This window comes from Chaetodon auriga, chromosome 22 (assembly GCF_051107435.1).
Source record: "Chaetodon auriga isolate fChaAug3 chromosome 22, fChaAug3.hap1, whole genome shotgun sequence".
NCBI lineage: Eukaryota > Metazoa > Chordata > Actinopteri > Chaetodontiformes > Chaetodontidae > Chaetodon > Chaetodon auriga.
Window position 1 is genome coordinate 18,689,411 of NC_135095.1, and position 16,144 is coordinate 18,705,554.

Sequence of the window (16,144 nt, forward strand, 5' to 3'; positions counted from 1 at the left end):
ATAAACGAAAACAAAAGATTTATGTTTCTGTGAAGGTTGGTGAAAACTGTGCCAACACTTTGTTTCTGTTGACGGAATATGACGAGGCAAGCGGCCAAGGTGTAAACTGGCTAATCCACTTCTGATCTGGATCCAGTTTACATGTAAAATCAAATCTGAAATCATGAAATAGTTAGCCGAACGTCGTCTGGCTTTCTACTGCGCCGTTATGAGCTGGAGGATACTTGATTATCGCAGTTGTCTCGATTGAATAGCAGCTGCTAAATGTTTCATGGAAGCCCATTCCGGCCAGGAAGACGAAACTGACTTGAGTCAAAATAGAACAAAGTCGAAAATTTGGGTTCTCACAGTTTTGTATTGTAACATTTGAAGCAAATATTGTTTTGTCTTTTGTCCAAATTTTGACTTTGGCTATCTCATCATGTACATTTGGAACTTAAAGTGTGTTGAGTTAAAGTCAAAACGTTGGTTTGGTATTTCTTTTATACTGCGTGTCTCATAGTTTTTACTTATCAGTATTTTGTTATTGTTGTCAGTAATAATTCATCTGTTTCTGGTAGAAATGGGCTTCCGTAGTGTTTACTGAGCCAGCAGAGCAGGCCAACGCATCAACCGCAGATTGTAGCTTTAAACTGATTAACACTGACATCTACAAGTGTGTGTGTGTGTGTGTGTTTGTGTGTGTGTGTATGTATGTATGTATGTATGTGTGTGTTGGGGTGGGGGGGTTGTATAACATGGCTGCACAATGTACAGACACATATCAGCCAACTGTCGCCACTCGTCGCCTCAGGACAGACTGGTGATGCCTGCTGACGACAGGGCTAAGCTAACACTAGCCGATCGACTGCTAGCGTCCAGTCGCTAGCTGCTGCACTGATGTTTTCTCTACAGTGAAGCTAACACTACCCTACTGCTAACTGACTGCACCTAGCAAGTTTGTACCTGCTAGCTACTGTCGCGTTGAACTCCTCGCAGAGGTGCTCATGCAAGCTGTTAGCATTAGCATCAATGTGGTTTTAAAGCGTTCTTTTTCATGTTGGTACCTCAGACTGCTCAGTTATCATAATTAATATGATTATTACTGTTGTCATTGTTGTGACTAACACCCAGGGCATTTGGTTGAATCTACCAAAGTGCATTCCTTTACAACGCTAGCTGAGAGCTAGCTGCTTAAACAGACACAGACCGCTAGGTAGAAAGTAGGACAGAAAGTAAAACGTATGTGAGTTAAAGGGGCAATCAGAGAAAAAGCAGCAGCTGCCTTTCAGACAGTGACGAGGGAAGAAGACGACGTGAGTGTTTTATTGTTTTTAAACAGCTTGTTAGCAGGAACATGAAGTCTGGTTTAACGGACCTCATGGTAGCATTCAGAAAAAAATCCAATTTTTTTCTGCCGTGTGAAAGCAGCTGTAGCGTAACTAGCCCGCTAGCTTGCTACCACGCTGGCCAGTTAGCCTACTAGCTCGTCAGCCAGTTAGCTTCTATCAGGAGGTCTCTGCAGCCAGAGGTTAGCCGCTGTTAGCGTGAAGCTGCGCTGTAATTCTGTGACGTTTGCCAGCTGGGTTTTATTGTGGATTTTATCTGTAAATAATGTGGAAAAATGTTTGAATAATACGTTTTTGAATGCGCTGCTGTGCCACGCCACGGCCAGTTTTACAATGTACTGTATCTACTGTACAGAACACAGAAGTCGACACTTTTTCTAGTGAGCCTTTGTTAAATTTTATTGTGGTGGAAAAAATTATTATTATTATTAATAAAACAGTTTTATTGTTCACCTTTATGTATTGTTCTTTCAGCAAGTCGGTGTGTAAAATAAATGCATAACGTATAAAGAACATGTTGACAGAATCAAGTTGTTCCAAATTTGAAATTATTTAATTTCAATTAAATGTTTTGAATTTTGTGAATTATAATTTTATATTGATTTTTTTTTTAAATAGCCAGTTCAGGGGGAGCTGTTGCTGATGTTACTGCATCAAGGAAATGTAAAGAAAATATAGTACTTTAGATTTTCTTCTGATAATGAGAGGTTTGTGCAGTATGAAAATAGGAAATTTCTCCTCATTTTGGATAATGAAAGTAATAATTGTGCTTAAATATTAGCGATAACTTCACTGATCGTGTGCACTAAAGTTAATGTGCTGGTGCTGACACACATCCAGATGTTTTTCCTCTGCAGCGCGTCGTCATATCGGCCTGATGGAGACAAATATTGATAATGTTAATTGCACAAGGAGGAGGAGGACACCACCCGCACACAAGCTCCTGGAGGGCGGATGCTTCTCCTCCTCTTCCTCTTCCGTCCCAGGTAACACGTCCAACCACATCAAACATCCACACACAAGAGGCGTTCTGGACTAGACCACGGTTACCACGACGGCACAGGCTCACAGGTGCTAATGAATATGAATGAGCGAGGAGGATGTGACATCACAGCTCTGTGCCCAGGTGCCAGGAAACAGCGAGGCACGTTGTCATGACAGCCAGCAATAGCAGGGCAACGTCAATAGCACTGTTTCAGGTGAGCACACACACGCACACACAGGCCGTGAAAGCGTCGTTCAGTTTAAATAATCTTCATTTACAAAGACTGAAGTAAAATCTGACGTTTGCACTTTTGTCACCACACCTACGAAGTTAGTGACATCCCAAAATGACCCGCTAAACATCAGCATGTTAGCATTGTTGTTAGCATTTAGCACAAAGCACCACTGAGGGTTTTGAAGCACGGCCATTTTTCTATTAATTCAAGGTAATCATTATATCCTCGATTTTTTCAAATGTTCAGCTTGCTTTTTGGGCTAAATCATGTAGTTTCCCTCCTGGTCCAGAGCCCAGCAGACTGAACCGCTGCTGTGGACTCTTCACGGTCAAAACAACCAGAAAAAGTGGTTTTCTGTGTGATGCTACACATCAGCAGGTTAACGCTCGTCAGCTCGGTGAGACTCATCACTGTAAACTGTTCAGAAAAACAGGACTTTTATCAGATCCACTCATCGTGTCTCAACGATCTGTGTGTGTGACGGTGTGTGTGACGGTGTGTGTTCCACATCAGGCTTTTTGATGTAATCACGACAAACATCTCTGTTTAGTCAAAGCAGGGCTGCAACCAACGATTACTGTCTTTACCAGACTGGTTTTGAGTATAAAACTTCTATTTTTTTTAGAATTTATGGTGTAAAACAGAAAACAACATTCAACAATCTGGCAGCAGCAAATATTGTGATTCAAACACGTAATCAATTATCAAAATATCAGATTCATTTTCAGCTGATCAACTGATCAATGGACTGATTGTTTCTGTTGATCTCCAAACAAACACATTTTATGTTTTGGGTTTTTTTTTGTTTTTGGTTTTTTTTTGGGGGGTTTTTTTCAAATATGGTGGTTGTGATATTCTGATTAAAGCCTGGCTGAAGTGTGTCATAGTTTCACAGGTAAGTGAATGTGCTGACTGTTCAGTCAAACTCATGTCATTAAACACACACACACACACACACACACACACACATTTTCTCTTTCTGTCTTTCTCTTCTGTCACTGACTAGATATCTAATTCGCCATGGTAACGGGGCGCAGCCATGTGATTGGAGCAGCTGTGCTCCATATTAGGCAGCAGGGAGATTAGCAGGAAGGTCACAGCAACTAATTATAGAAGCTAGCATGAAGCTAACCTGCTACCTGCTCTGAGCAGCTCTGCAGGAGCAGCTGCTGCCTGGCTCAAGGGCAAGTGGATGGAAGATTCTACCCATAATGCAACAGTCCATCTGGTCATTCAGAGAAAGACCTAAAAGCAAATTTTAGATTTTTTTATCCGTTTAAAGGGGAACTTCACTGACTGAAGCCTCGTTTACTCATCATGTTTAATACAGTCAGCATCAGAAGTCGTGTGCTGTCATCTTTGGCTCTGGAGGAGTTTTCTAAAACCTGGTCTAATAACTCTGATGATGTCATAGTGATGTCATCAGGGTTATCTCAGCTAAGAGAATAATATAATGATAATAATAATAGATAAACTGCGCTGTGAATTACAAGTGTGGAGTTTTTAAAGATGTGGGCTTTTAGAAGGCCAGGAGGCTCTGAAAAAACATGCTACTGAGCTGAATTATGGGAAATGTAGGATTCAGAGACTGATTAAAGGGACACATTCATTATAAGTTCTGGAGCTTTTGATCGTGTTGAAGTTTTTCTGCTGTCATGCAGAGGTTAGTGTTTAAATGTACACATTATTGAGCTCTTTAATTATGTTGAATTAGAATATGGAAAACGGAAATATTCTAAATGCACGTAATTGTTTGCACATGTTCTCGTTCTGAGTGTGAAATGTTCGTCGTCTTTTAATCTTCAGTCCGCAGTCGAGTTTCAGATTATCAGCGGTGACAAACATTTCTCGGCCTGAGTCCAGAGGAGGTGGAGACCAAGTGATTGGATTAGTCTCCAAAATAAGCTGGACGCTGCAAACCCAGCTCCACCCACTCCGCCGGGTCAGCCAATCAGTGTGCGAGAGCCAGAACAGCAGACAGGGAGGTACAGGTGAGTCAGCTTCTGTTTGTGTGAGGCAGGTGCAGCAGCTACACAGTGTAGCTGCATCATGGATATATATTAAAACAAGACAACAGAGAGCTCAGTGTTCAACTAAAAACACTCTGCAAACAATCTGCATTTTAATTTTGTATTTCACTTCTAATGTTATTCTAATAACTGTGTCTCTCTGCTTTTAAAAATTTAAAATAACAATTATATGTATATAATAATAGCAATATGTATAATAATAACAGTGGCTGTCAAGCTGGGCCACGGCAGTAGTCCACAATCCTGGTGCAGCCACGATTCATCAGGACCTACAAGACGAGAAAGCACGAAGACTTCAGGAAGGAGCCAAATCAGTAACGTGCAGAGAGGAGCTCAGTGTGTCATGGGTCAGTGGTCTCAGCCTGTAGCAGCATAACTACAGGCTGGTCCGAGGCAAGCCTGAGCCGGCCCTAACTGTAAGATTCATCAAAGAGGGAAGTTTTTAGCCTACTCTTAAACGTAGAGGGGGGGTCTGACTCCCCAGACCGAGACTGGAAGATGGTTCCACATGAGAGGAGCTTGATGACTGAAGGCTCTCATTCCGGTTTTGGAGACTTTAGAACCACAAGTGATGCTGCTGGTCTTTGATATTTCAGTGTCATGTGTGTTCAGTCCAGACCAGTCAGACAAACTGAAACCTCCATCGCACAGCACAAATGTTGTCGAGTCAGTTAACGTCTCTGAGCCTCTGAACCGTGACGTGGTGACAGAGGTTTATCTGGATCCTCTTTGGTTTGGTCTGCTTCCAGAATGGAGGCTGGAGGTTTCACCGTGTGACGCCTTCAGCCGCATCTCTGATGTCAAACAAATGAGATTCAACTCCTGGAAACAACTGAGTGTGTGTGTGTGTGTGTGTGTGTGTGTGTGTGTGTGTGTGTCTATTTAAATCTGAATGTAGCTCAGAGCTCAGCAGGAGATCATGACGGCCACACACACACACACACACACACACACACACACACACAGGTAACCTGATAGAGTGTGACTTGCTGCAAGGGATTATGGGTCCAAATTAATATCCACTTACTGTACAAATGTCAAACCGCCTTCGCTCACAGGCTGAATGCACACGCTGCTGATTCTGTACAGGTGTAGCTGTTCAAGCAGCCTCAACGTGACGTTTATTGATTATCATAAATTCAGTGTTTTAAGTGTTTCTGAGGAGGGGCGGGTCTTACACGCAGGTATGGGCTGGCTCAGGTGGTTTAGGTCTTTGTTTCTCACCTGTGCTAATATTTTTACTGATTAATTTGTTGATTATTCTCTTGATTAATTCATTAGAATTTATTCTCAGTACATCAGAAAACAGTGAAAAATGTTCATCACAGTACCTTAGACGACATTAAATGTCCCGATTTGTCCAAAACCCCAAAATGTTCCATTTATTTATGTTAGACCAAGAAAAGTAGGGAATTCTCATATTTGAGAACCTGCAACCAAAAATGACGTAAACAAATCGATTCTTAAAAGCTGCTGATTGATTTTCATTCAATCGACTAATTGATTACTCAACAAATCATTGCTGCTCTAATCTGTGTGTGTGTGTGTGTGTGTGTGTGTGTGTGTGTGTGTGTGTCGTGCTGGCTGTCGGACATGCTGACTAATGACCCAAAGCTGCCATATTTCCACGCTGTGTGGTGTTTACTGAAAACCTGGAGGTCCAGACTGGGGGAGAAGAGAAGGTCAGCAGACAGACACATCCTTTCTCAATGACAGTACCCAGCATGCACTGGGCTGTCACCTGAGCAGGTGGAGGGGGGCTCTGACCTACAGACCCAGATGATGAGCAGAAGGAGCGAGAGAGCGGCGGAGCGAGGTAGAGTCAGCTGACGAGAGCAGAGATGAATTAGCAGCAGGTGTCTCACTCGTCACTGTCGGCCATGTTGGCTCCACGGTCGGCTGTTGCCGAGGTGACTGGCGGCTGGTGTTTACGTTGCCATGGTGATGTTTTGATCAAAGTACTCTTTGTATTTTGTGTATTTTCATGTCAGAAGTGTTCTCGTTCACACCTGGTCTCATGTACACTCATCCATTCATTCGTAGCAGACGTTCAGTACCTCCACCTGAACAGTCCAACCCCTCTAAATCCTTTGTCCCTCTAAAGCTTTGCTGACCGGCCTGTGTAAACCCTCAGACCCCATGACCCCAAATCTCCTCTTAAATCCAGGTTAAACCTTCTGCAAACACCCTAAACCAATCTAAACCCTCTTCTTACCATTAAATACCCAAACTGTCCAGTAAACTGCTCTGAGAGTGGATTAACCAACCTGAACCGTTCAGTCCCATTACCTTTGTCAGCCCATTCTAAACATGCTAAAACCAGTTTCAGAGTTTTCTAAACCAGTATAAACCCACAACAAACTAAATCCACTTCAATCTCGTTATACTGCACCTCCTCCATTTCATGCCCACCTGAACCCTGGACGGCACTCTACCCACGAGCGTTCAGTAAGTCTGTCCTGAGAGCAGACAACCTGAACCCTGGTCATTGTGAGTCTATCAGAAGCCATTCCAGCCCACGCTGAACACACCGGGACCCCTTTAAAACCCACCCTGAGAGCTTTCACACCTGCTCGAACATCCTACAAACAACAGAAACCCAGTTTAATCCCATTCTGTGTCTTCCACCTCCCAGTCTAAACCCAGTCTAAACCTGCACTCACCAGGTTTCAAAGAAATTAAACACATTCTGTCAGTACTGTTCACTTACTCAAGTACTGTACTTAAGTAAAATTTTGAGGTACTTGTACTACGTTTTATGCTATTTGTTTACTCCACAAGGACTTGTCACTTCAGTACATGTACGTGATTTACTTTAGTAACTTTACTTCATTTGTTCAGATTGATAACGTTTCTGAAAATATGCCAGAAAGCCTCATTTTCATCAGCAGAGAAACGAATCACTGATAAATGCAGTTACAGGTCAGATTATTAATACAAGATTGAACCAACTATAGAAGTCTGGTATTACAGATGAGGCTGGGCATGAGTACGTTTACTTCTGATACTTTAAAGGTACACTCTGCAGGTCACTGTTTGTAAACAAGCAGCTTTCGTCACTTCCTGGTTGGTATTTTTTACACAGTCCTGACCTCACCTGCGCTGTGATTGGCTGCAGGCCAGAAACGTCCTGCACAGGAAACATTTCAGTATAATTGGATGATAATGATTTTTACTGAAATAAGATTTTACATGCAGGACTTTGATTTATAACAGAATATTTCTACACTGTAGTATTAATACTTCTTCCACGACTGCATCCTGAATACATTATGATCCGCTGTACGTTTAGTGTAGGCAGCTGTTTGCAGCTGTACTGTGAATGAACGTCCACTAATTATTCCAAGTCATCTGAACCTTCCAGCCTCGCCTGAATCAGCTCAGTGTGTGAGATCAGAGTTGGTTCTTTGTGTGTTTGAGTCAAATGTTTCACCTTCTGCAGACAGTTTGAAGCCCAAATATAGACCCGGCCATGGAAACTGTCTCTACCTGCCTCCCCCCCCCCCCCCCTGTATAATTGAATATAGACTCCAGCAGGCGCTCACTGATCTGCTGTGAGGGTCTCTGAGTTCAGGACAAATGGAAAACTCTGTGTGTGTGTGTGTGTGTGTGTGTGTGTGTGTGTGTGTGTGTGTGTGCGCTCAGATGGTGTCAGATTTGTCAGGCCAGAGGTCAGTTTATTTCCAGCGTCTCTCTTCATCACACAACTGTCTCTCACACACACTCGGTCCGATGTGTCCGTCATTCGCTGCTCAGCGTGAAGATTATTGAATGAACACGGAGAATTAAGAACAAGCAGCGAGTATTAAGGACTGAGGCCTGCTCAGACTGTCGCCTTTCTGACCATTTTACCTCCCTGGTCTCCTGGACTGTAGTATCTGTAGGTACTAGTATCTGGGAGCAGTGTGTTTTATTACTGCAGACAGCAGCAGTGTAAAAGGTGTTTCAAGTGTTTCAGCTTTCAACATTAAAAGTGCTCATAATGTGGAAAAATAGCCCCTCAAAAGCACCTCAAAACTGTACACAAGTACTGTACTTGACTAAATGTACTTTTTATACAATGAAGTACATGTACTCAATGACTGTACTTCAGTACAATTTTGTTGTACTTCTAATTTACTTGAGTATTTTCATTTTGAGCTACTACTTTTTATTCTGTAACATCTGAACTCTTAAACTTTCATTTATCTGGATGCTCTGCTGCCACCTAGTGAGCAAAAGGCGTCATTACACCCAGCGTGACCCTGAACTCACCGTCAGGTTTTCACATGCAAGGACTTTGTTTTGGTGTCACAAGAAACAAAGTTAGAGAGAAGAAAAAAACTACCTTTTGCATTTATCAGTCTGATGCAAAGAGGAATGAATATGAGGTTATAATTTAAAGCACCTTGGCAGCAATGATGGAATGAAAAGAACTACGTTAATATAAATAGTAGTAGCAGTAGTAGTAGTAGTATTTTAATTATGACTGAAACATCCTGCTACTTCATCCAAAGATTCAGCCTCTTGTGTTTGGTCGTAGTTTCACACTTTGTCCACTAGATGTCAGGACAGACCTGATGTCTCCTTCTCGTCCTTCTGTCCTCCTCTGCTGTGTTTCAAGCAGAAACTCTGAGTCATCGCTGTCGAACGCTGTGATGCTTCTTTCTCGTTCTTGATTGGCCTGATCCTGTGAGGTTTCTGAAGGGAGCTTTCGATGCCGCTCGCTGCTGTCTTTGTCAAAATTCATCTTTCTCAGCTTCAGTACGTTCTTAACGTGACGTTTTATTGTGAAAATTCTCCACAGAAACATTAGAAGAAGTGCTGTTAGCTGCTCAGAGTTGAACATGTTTCCCATTCACTTCAATGCAGTCAGAGTGTTGCAGGAGCAGCATCTGGTGGCCAGTAGAGGAACTGCAGCTCAGGCTTTACACTGCGGCGGCTGCTGATTGGAAGCGAACACTGAAAATTAACAGAATAACACAACTATTGTTTCTCTGCCGTCCAATCAGATTAAAGCAGAGGCGGGCCTTTCACCTGAGCACATTGATTCTGCACATGACTCTTCCTGTGCAGCCTTTTCAAAATAAAAGCAGCGTGCTATACACACAGCAAAGATTGAAGCTGATCCACACACTTAAATTTTACTCTGCATCAGTGAAACTGATTCAGCTGAGAGATAAACTTGATTTATTTCAGCAGCAAAACTGAACAAAGTGAAGATTAAAGATATTAAAAATGCTGATTCATGATCAGCTTGGGCGGCACAGTGGCGCAGCAGGTAGTGCGTGTGCCTCACGCACCGAACCCCGGGTCGGGCAGGGCCTTTCTGTGTGAAGTTTGCATGTTCTTCCCGTGCATGCGTGGGTTCTCTCCGGGCACTCCGGCTTCCTCCCACAGACCAAAAAACATGCTCATTAGGTTAATTGGTGACTCTAAAAATTGTCCGTAGGTGTGAGTTGTCTGTCTGTGTATGTAGCCCTGCGATCGGCTGGCGACCGGTTCAGGGTGTACCCCGCCTCTCGCCCATTGCTAGCTGGGATAGGCTCCAGCCCCCCGCAACCCCGAAAATGGGATGCGCGGGTAAAGAAGATGAATGAATGATCAGCTTCTTTATGTCTGTTATGTATCTGAAAGAAAGAATAGACTCAATAGAAATATGATCAATCAATAATAATAAAATAGTATTTTTTATTTTTTAAAAATGCATTAATTATCTTGTACGTTAATATTATGTTGAAATGTTGAACATGAAGACTCAGCAGAAAGCTCCAGAAACAGCTGCTAGCTTTCTACTCATGGTTACAATCACTTTGATATGAAACATAACTCTGTGTGTGTGTGTGTGTGTGTGTGTGTGTGTGTGTGTGTGTGTGTGTCTGTGTCTGTGTGTCTGTGTGTGTGTGTGCGTGTGTCTGTGTGTGTGTCTGTGTGGTTGCTATGAACCCACTCAAAGCTTCCTTTGCAACAGGAAACAACTCATAACTTCATGGAAATGCCACAGTGCATATCTGCCAGATATGTTAATGAGCTCTGTGTGTGTGTGTGTGTGTGTGTGTGTGTGTGTGTGTGTGTGTGTGTTTAATGACATGAGTTTGACTGAACAGTCAGCACATTCACTTACCTGTGAAACTATGACACACTGAGGGACAGATATAGTCTCAGATATGCGTGAATCATCTTTTCATCCACACTGAACATGAAGGTTCAGCTTTAACATCCAGTGTTTTCGTGTTTTCTCATGAGCTGAAGCTTTATTTGACCCTGCAGGTGACCTTTCTTGACGGCAGGTAGATGAAGTCTCGTGTCATTCCCAGCAGTTTTCACTCAGACTATTAACTCAGTAGAAAATTTTTTCTCATCACATCTTTTTGTCACTTTGCTGACTCAGCAGTTTCTCCTTCACCCCCCGCCCACCGTGCAGGAGCTTTCCACACCTGTCATTCTCCACCTGTCCACCAGATGCCCTCGGACTCTCCACTCAGTCTCGCTCACCTGTTCACTCTCCTAAAGCGTGAACGCCTGCAGACACACCTGCGTCTCATCATGCCATCAGTGTGTCAGTGTATCACCGGGTCAGCAGCGCTGTGTCATGCTGCTCCTGCAGTCCAGCCTCCTGCACCTGTTCCTGACTTCGTACCTGGTGTCTGCAGCCCGTGTTTTCACCTGCTGCATGTTCACGACCTGCCTGGATCTGTCCGGCCTGACTGTCGGCTTTGCATTTAAAGAATCGAGTTGTTTTCCTTCACCCTGGTCTGTCGCAGCGTCTACGCGTCCAACACTTTCAGTCCTCATTTTAGAGATTTTGAAGTGTTTGTGATTGATTCTACGACTCTGAAAAGGTCAGAGAAAGTCACAGACAGACCACAGACACACGAGGCTCAGCTACCTCTTTCCTTTCTGTGAAATTTCTGAAGTAATTCTTATCTCGTTTTCATCATTTCATCTTCTTTCAGTGGTTAGACGGTGATCTGTGTGTGAGGCAGGCGTTTCCTGATGATGATCATAAAACAGAAACTCTTGCGAAGGTGAAGCTGTTTTGATTCAGTCTGATTAATTCTTGTTCTGTGTTTTTTTTTTTTTCAGGCTCTTTCCATTCAATGAAAATCTAAACATGAACAAAACTAAAAGTCCTGAACATCGTCGATCATTTCATTAATGATTCAGTTCTCAGACCTTCATTTAGTAAAATTCAGATAGACCAACAACACCATATATATACATGTACTCTGATGTTATACTACAGGAAAAAACACAGCTCAGAGGGGTTTTCCATGTGTCGTATGTAGTATGTACAGTATGTGACAGCACAGCTGTTGATAGCTGACAGACCGTCAGCGGCTTTGCTCAGAGGTCTCTGTCCTTAAGACTTTCTGATGTGCAGGAACCTTGAAAGGATAAAAACTGAACATGTTTCTCATTAAAGCTCCTCCGTATGTCGTTGGTTATGGGAGATGATGATTCTGAGCTGTATGGATGGCAGACTGAAATATCACATCAACAATATGCTTGAGCGTTTTATACCTGCACGGTATCCAGAGGATTGCTCATTGTTCAATGTTATTCTTGTGCTTTGTGTTTATTAGCAAATGTTAGCATGCTAACAATGCTAAGCTAAGATGGTGATTATGGTGAACGTCACAATGTCGTGTGATCATGCTAGCACGCTGGCATTAGCACAAATGCTTAAATGCCGAAGCACAGCCTCACAGAGATGCTAGCATAGCTGAAGACTTTTAATAATTTCAAGCATTTCGACAAGCTGTTGTTTACGTTCCCGGGGTTCTACGTTCTCCAGTTCAGTATTCTGTCAAAACACAATAACCTGTTGTGTTCAGTTCAAAACCCAAACCCCGACCCTGCGAGCGTAGGAACGAGTCTCTTTGAACAGGCAGTGTGAGGATGAAACACGGTGCTTCTGCCAACATGAAGAGGCCATCTGAAGCTTCGCCTGCAGCAGCAGCAGCAGCAGCAGCAGCGGTGCAGAGTATTATCTGACATCTTTAGACATGCAGAACTTGTTTCCTTTCTCCTGCAATAGCATCTGCAAGATGCTGACTAACACTGAAACCCACACACACACATTAAATGCACACTCAGAGAGCGACCACAGACAGAGGCGGGGGGTAAAAGTCTCTCAATGTCTTCACGGTTTCCATCGCTGTCCTGCTGAAGACCGCCCCCTCGATGCCCCCCTTCTCCAGACGACAGCAGAAATGTGAGTTGAAGATAAAGTTGGGACCGACAGAAACTCTGCGCAAGTTCTCGTTTCTGAGTGGCAGCCGCCTCGTGTGTCACCTCCAGCCTGCTCTTTATTTATCATCTGATTGTTTCCTCATTTGAACTGAAGGCTTCATGTGTTCAGAATCAGAGCTGTTTGACGCATAAAGGTTCATTACAAGTTGGGTCTTAAAGTCTGGTGATATTTTTCATTTTAGATTTCATGAAAGGTCTTTACTAAAGAAAAAGTTCTATGTGTGTGTTTGTCTCACAGCACCGAACGTGGATTCATCCGCCGCTGAAAATAGTCCCAACAAATGCTCCATTTCCTCCTGTTTGAGCGATGAAAACTACGGCAAGCAGCTGTTTGAGGAAACTACTGAACCATTTCAACATGAAAGTATTTATTTATGAGGTGTTTTTAAAGATTTATGTCTTCAGTAGGAGCCAATGGGCTTGAAGCTGAGAGCATGTTGAGCATTGGATTCATTAACAGTAAGAAAAATATACAATAACACCATGTATGTGTACATGGTGTTATTGTATATGTACATGTACAGTGTGCATGTTTTTGTGTTATGGGTCTGCAGATGCTGCATCTCATTTTGATCTGATCTAATAAAACTGAACGCTCCTTTAAAGAAATGATTGAAAGTTATTTATCTGTCAGTTTGTCTTATCAGTGGTTTAGACTGTTCATTGACCACACAAACACACAGCTCTGCTCTCCAGCGCTGTGGGGAAGCACAGCGCCAGTTCTTAGAAATCACAACCTCACAAATACAGAGCATTCACAGTGCATTGTGGGTAAGGGCTGCAGTTACAGTAAAGAGGGCTACCTGCCGTTTACCAGAAGTGATGTCACAGGAAGTGACATCGTGGCTGTGGGTTGGAGGCAGGGCGGGGGTCTGAGTTCTTGTGGCGGCAGGAATACCCCAACCCGCCGGCGTGTCTGCAGAGGATCATGGTCTCTGAGGAGCAACAGTTAGTCTGCGTTTTGTTCAGTATCTTGTTCTGGTGTTGAAGTAAATGCAGGATCGTAGTTGTCCTGCTGACGTCTGTCTGTCTTCAGCAACCAGCAGGACCCGTCCACTGTGTCTGTGACCACAGTCAGCATGGAGTCGTGTATTTATTTATCTTTTTTAATCACAACTATTAATAACAAATGTGATCATTTATGAAGTTTTGCAACCGTTTAACAATGCTGGAACGTAAACTAGTCCATTTAATCAAGTACTGCATTTAGACACAGTTTGGAGGTACTTGTTTGACGGCTACAGGTACTAGTTACTTTGCAGATTGATATTTTACATAAAATACATAAAATACAGCACATTAAATCAGTGGTTTCCAGTCTTTGTGGCCTCTTATGAAGAAGCAGTTTCTGGCTGTGTCTTCATGTCATTTCAGACGTCTACGAGTTGTTAGATTTCCACCAAAGAGACGTTTCCACTCCGATCTTCCCACATGGTTTCATTTAAATGACTGGTGGAGTTATTGTTAGGTGTGGCCTTAGTAATAATGAGCATATGGTGTAGAAATAAAGATATAAAGAGCATGAAAGTCCTCGTATGGAGGAGGTGGGATGAACAGTAATGTACTGCGTTTAACCCATAATCATTTCCTAAACCTACGCAAAGTGGGGATGACGGTTTGCTTGTCGCTGGGTTTGCTTATGTTTGAGGCCCATAGAGGTGAAATTATCCAGTATTTTACAATAAGCTTTAAGGTTTTTTCTTTATAATCTCACGACCCCTCAGATGTATTTTGTGACCCTTTGGAGGGGCCCAACCCCTGGGTTGAAAAACCACCGGACTAAACTAGTTAACTGTATGTAAAGTAGTTCAAACTAGCTCCATGTTAATCAGCTATAACATTAAAATGTTGCTCTACCATTCACGTATCAGCATCAACAATCTAACATTGTGATGTATAATAATAAATGAACGGCCACACGATGATGCTGAAGGCTTCGCAGTGTTTAAAAGGACCACATGCTTCTATTTGTTTGTCAAAGGATCTGCTTTTCACTTGGAAACTGTGAGTCCAAGCAGACTGAAATGAGATGCGGCGTTGCACAAGGCTCAATCATTGGGCCTCTTCTGTTCAGCATTTGCATGTTTCCATTACAAGACACAGAACAGAACCACTCTGTTTTATGCAGATGACACCCAGTTGTACAGAGAAGTGTAACCAAAGCTGATTCTTGACCTTGGACATAACAATTGAAAAAATAATCTCAGTAATCGAAGCTGTTCTGGAGCTTTCAGTCTTGTCAGCGAGGCCCACTGTTCCACTCTCTCATGACCTTTATGGTCCTCTTATCTATTCTGACTTTAACCATAAGATGTCATCAAAGTACCTTGAGGTGAGACAGTTTAGTCAAATCAGTGAGTGGTTATGTCTGAACTTCCTTCATCCAAATGCTTATAAAACTGAAAAAGAAAAAACTGTCTTTGCTGGAAAAAAGTGAACTAGTCTTGACTCTGTCACAGAACTCTGGGTGCTATCATGGACTCGGAGCTAAACTTTAACAACCACATCGAATCAATGACAAAGTGCATCAGAAAACGCAGTTCTTTCTGTTTTATTCAGTTGCATTTGTCTTCATGCCAATCAATAAATACACAATAAATAATCAACAATCAGTCACAGCAGAATGATTCACGATTAAATAAACACCTTAAATATCAAATAAATATAGAAAATTACAACATGTTAAGAAAATACAAAAATCCCTGAACAGTATGGTACTTCTACTACAGCTGCAGAGTAGCTGTGCTGTAGTGAAGTACTCCAGTGCTGTAGTACATCAGCATTAAACTATGGTGTACTTTGTACTGTAAACATCATCATCAGTTTTTTTACTCAGTACAGTAATGTTGGTGGGAGTTTGTTGGAGCGACATCCAATCACAAAGCTTAAAATATTATTATTCTATCTGCCTGATTTTCTGAGCATTAAATCATCTGCAGTTTTTAAATAAGTAAAAATGAAGAAATCAAGTACTTCCAGGAGATATTGCCAAATACTGCGATTGACAAAGTGAAACTGTTGAATACAACTCGTTAACTTCTCACAGGATCAAACCACCGCACTGCTTTCAAGTATCAAACACCAAACTTTCGTAGAAAAATATACAGATTTTTACAAAATTATCGTATTTCTTAGGCTTAGACTGCTGGTTCACTGTAACTGTAATAAATATCTAGGAAATAATCTCTTTAAAAACCTCTAAAAACAGAAAAAAGTAAGAAAAAATTGGCACACTGGTGTAAATTTTTGTATTTTTTGTTCTCGTAATGTTTCATGTTCATATTCATTAAATGTTTTTTTCCATCTCTAACTTGTCATTAATCCTGCGTCT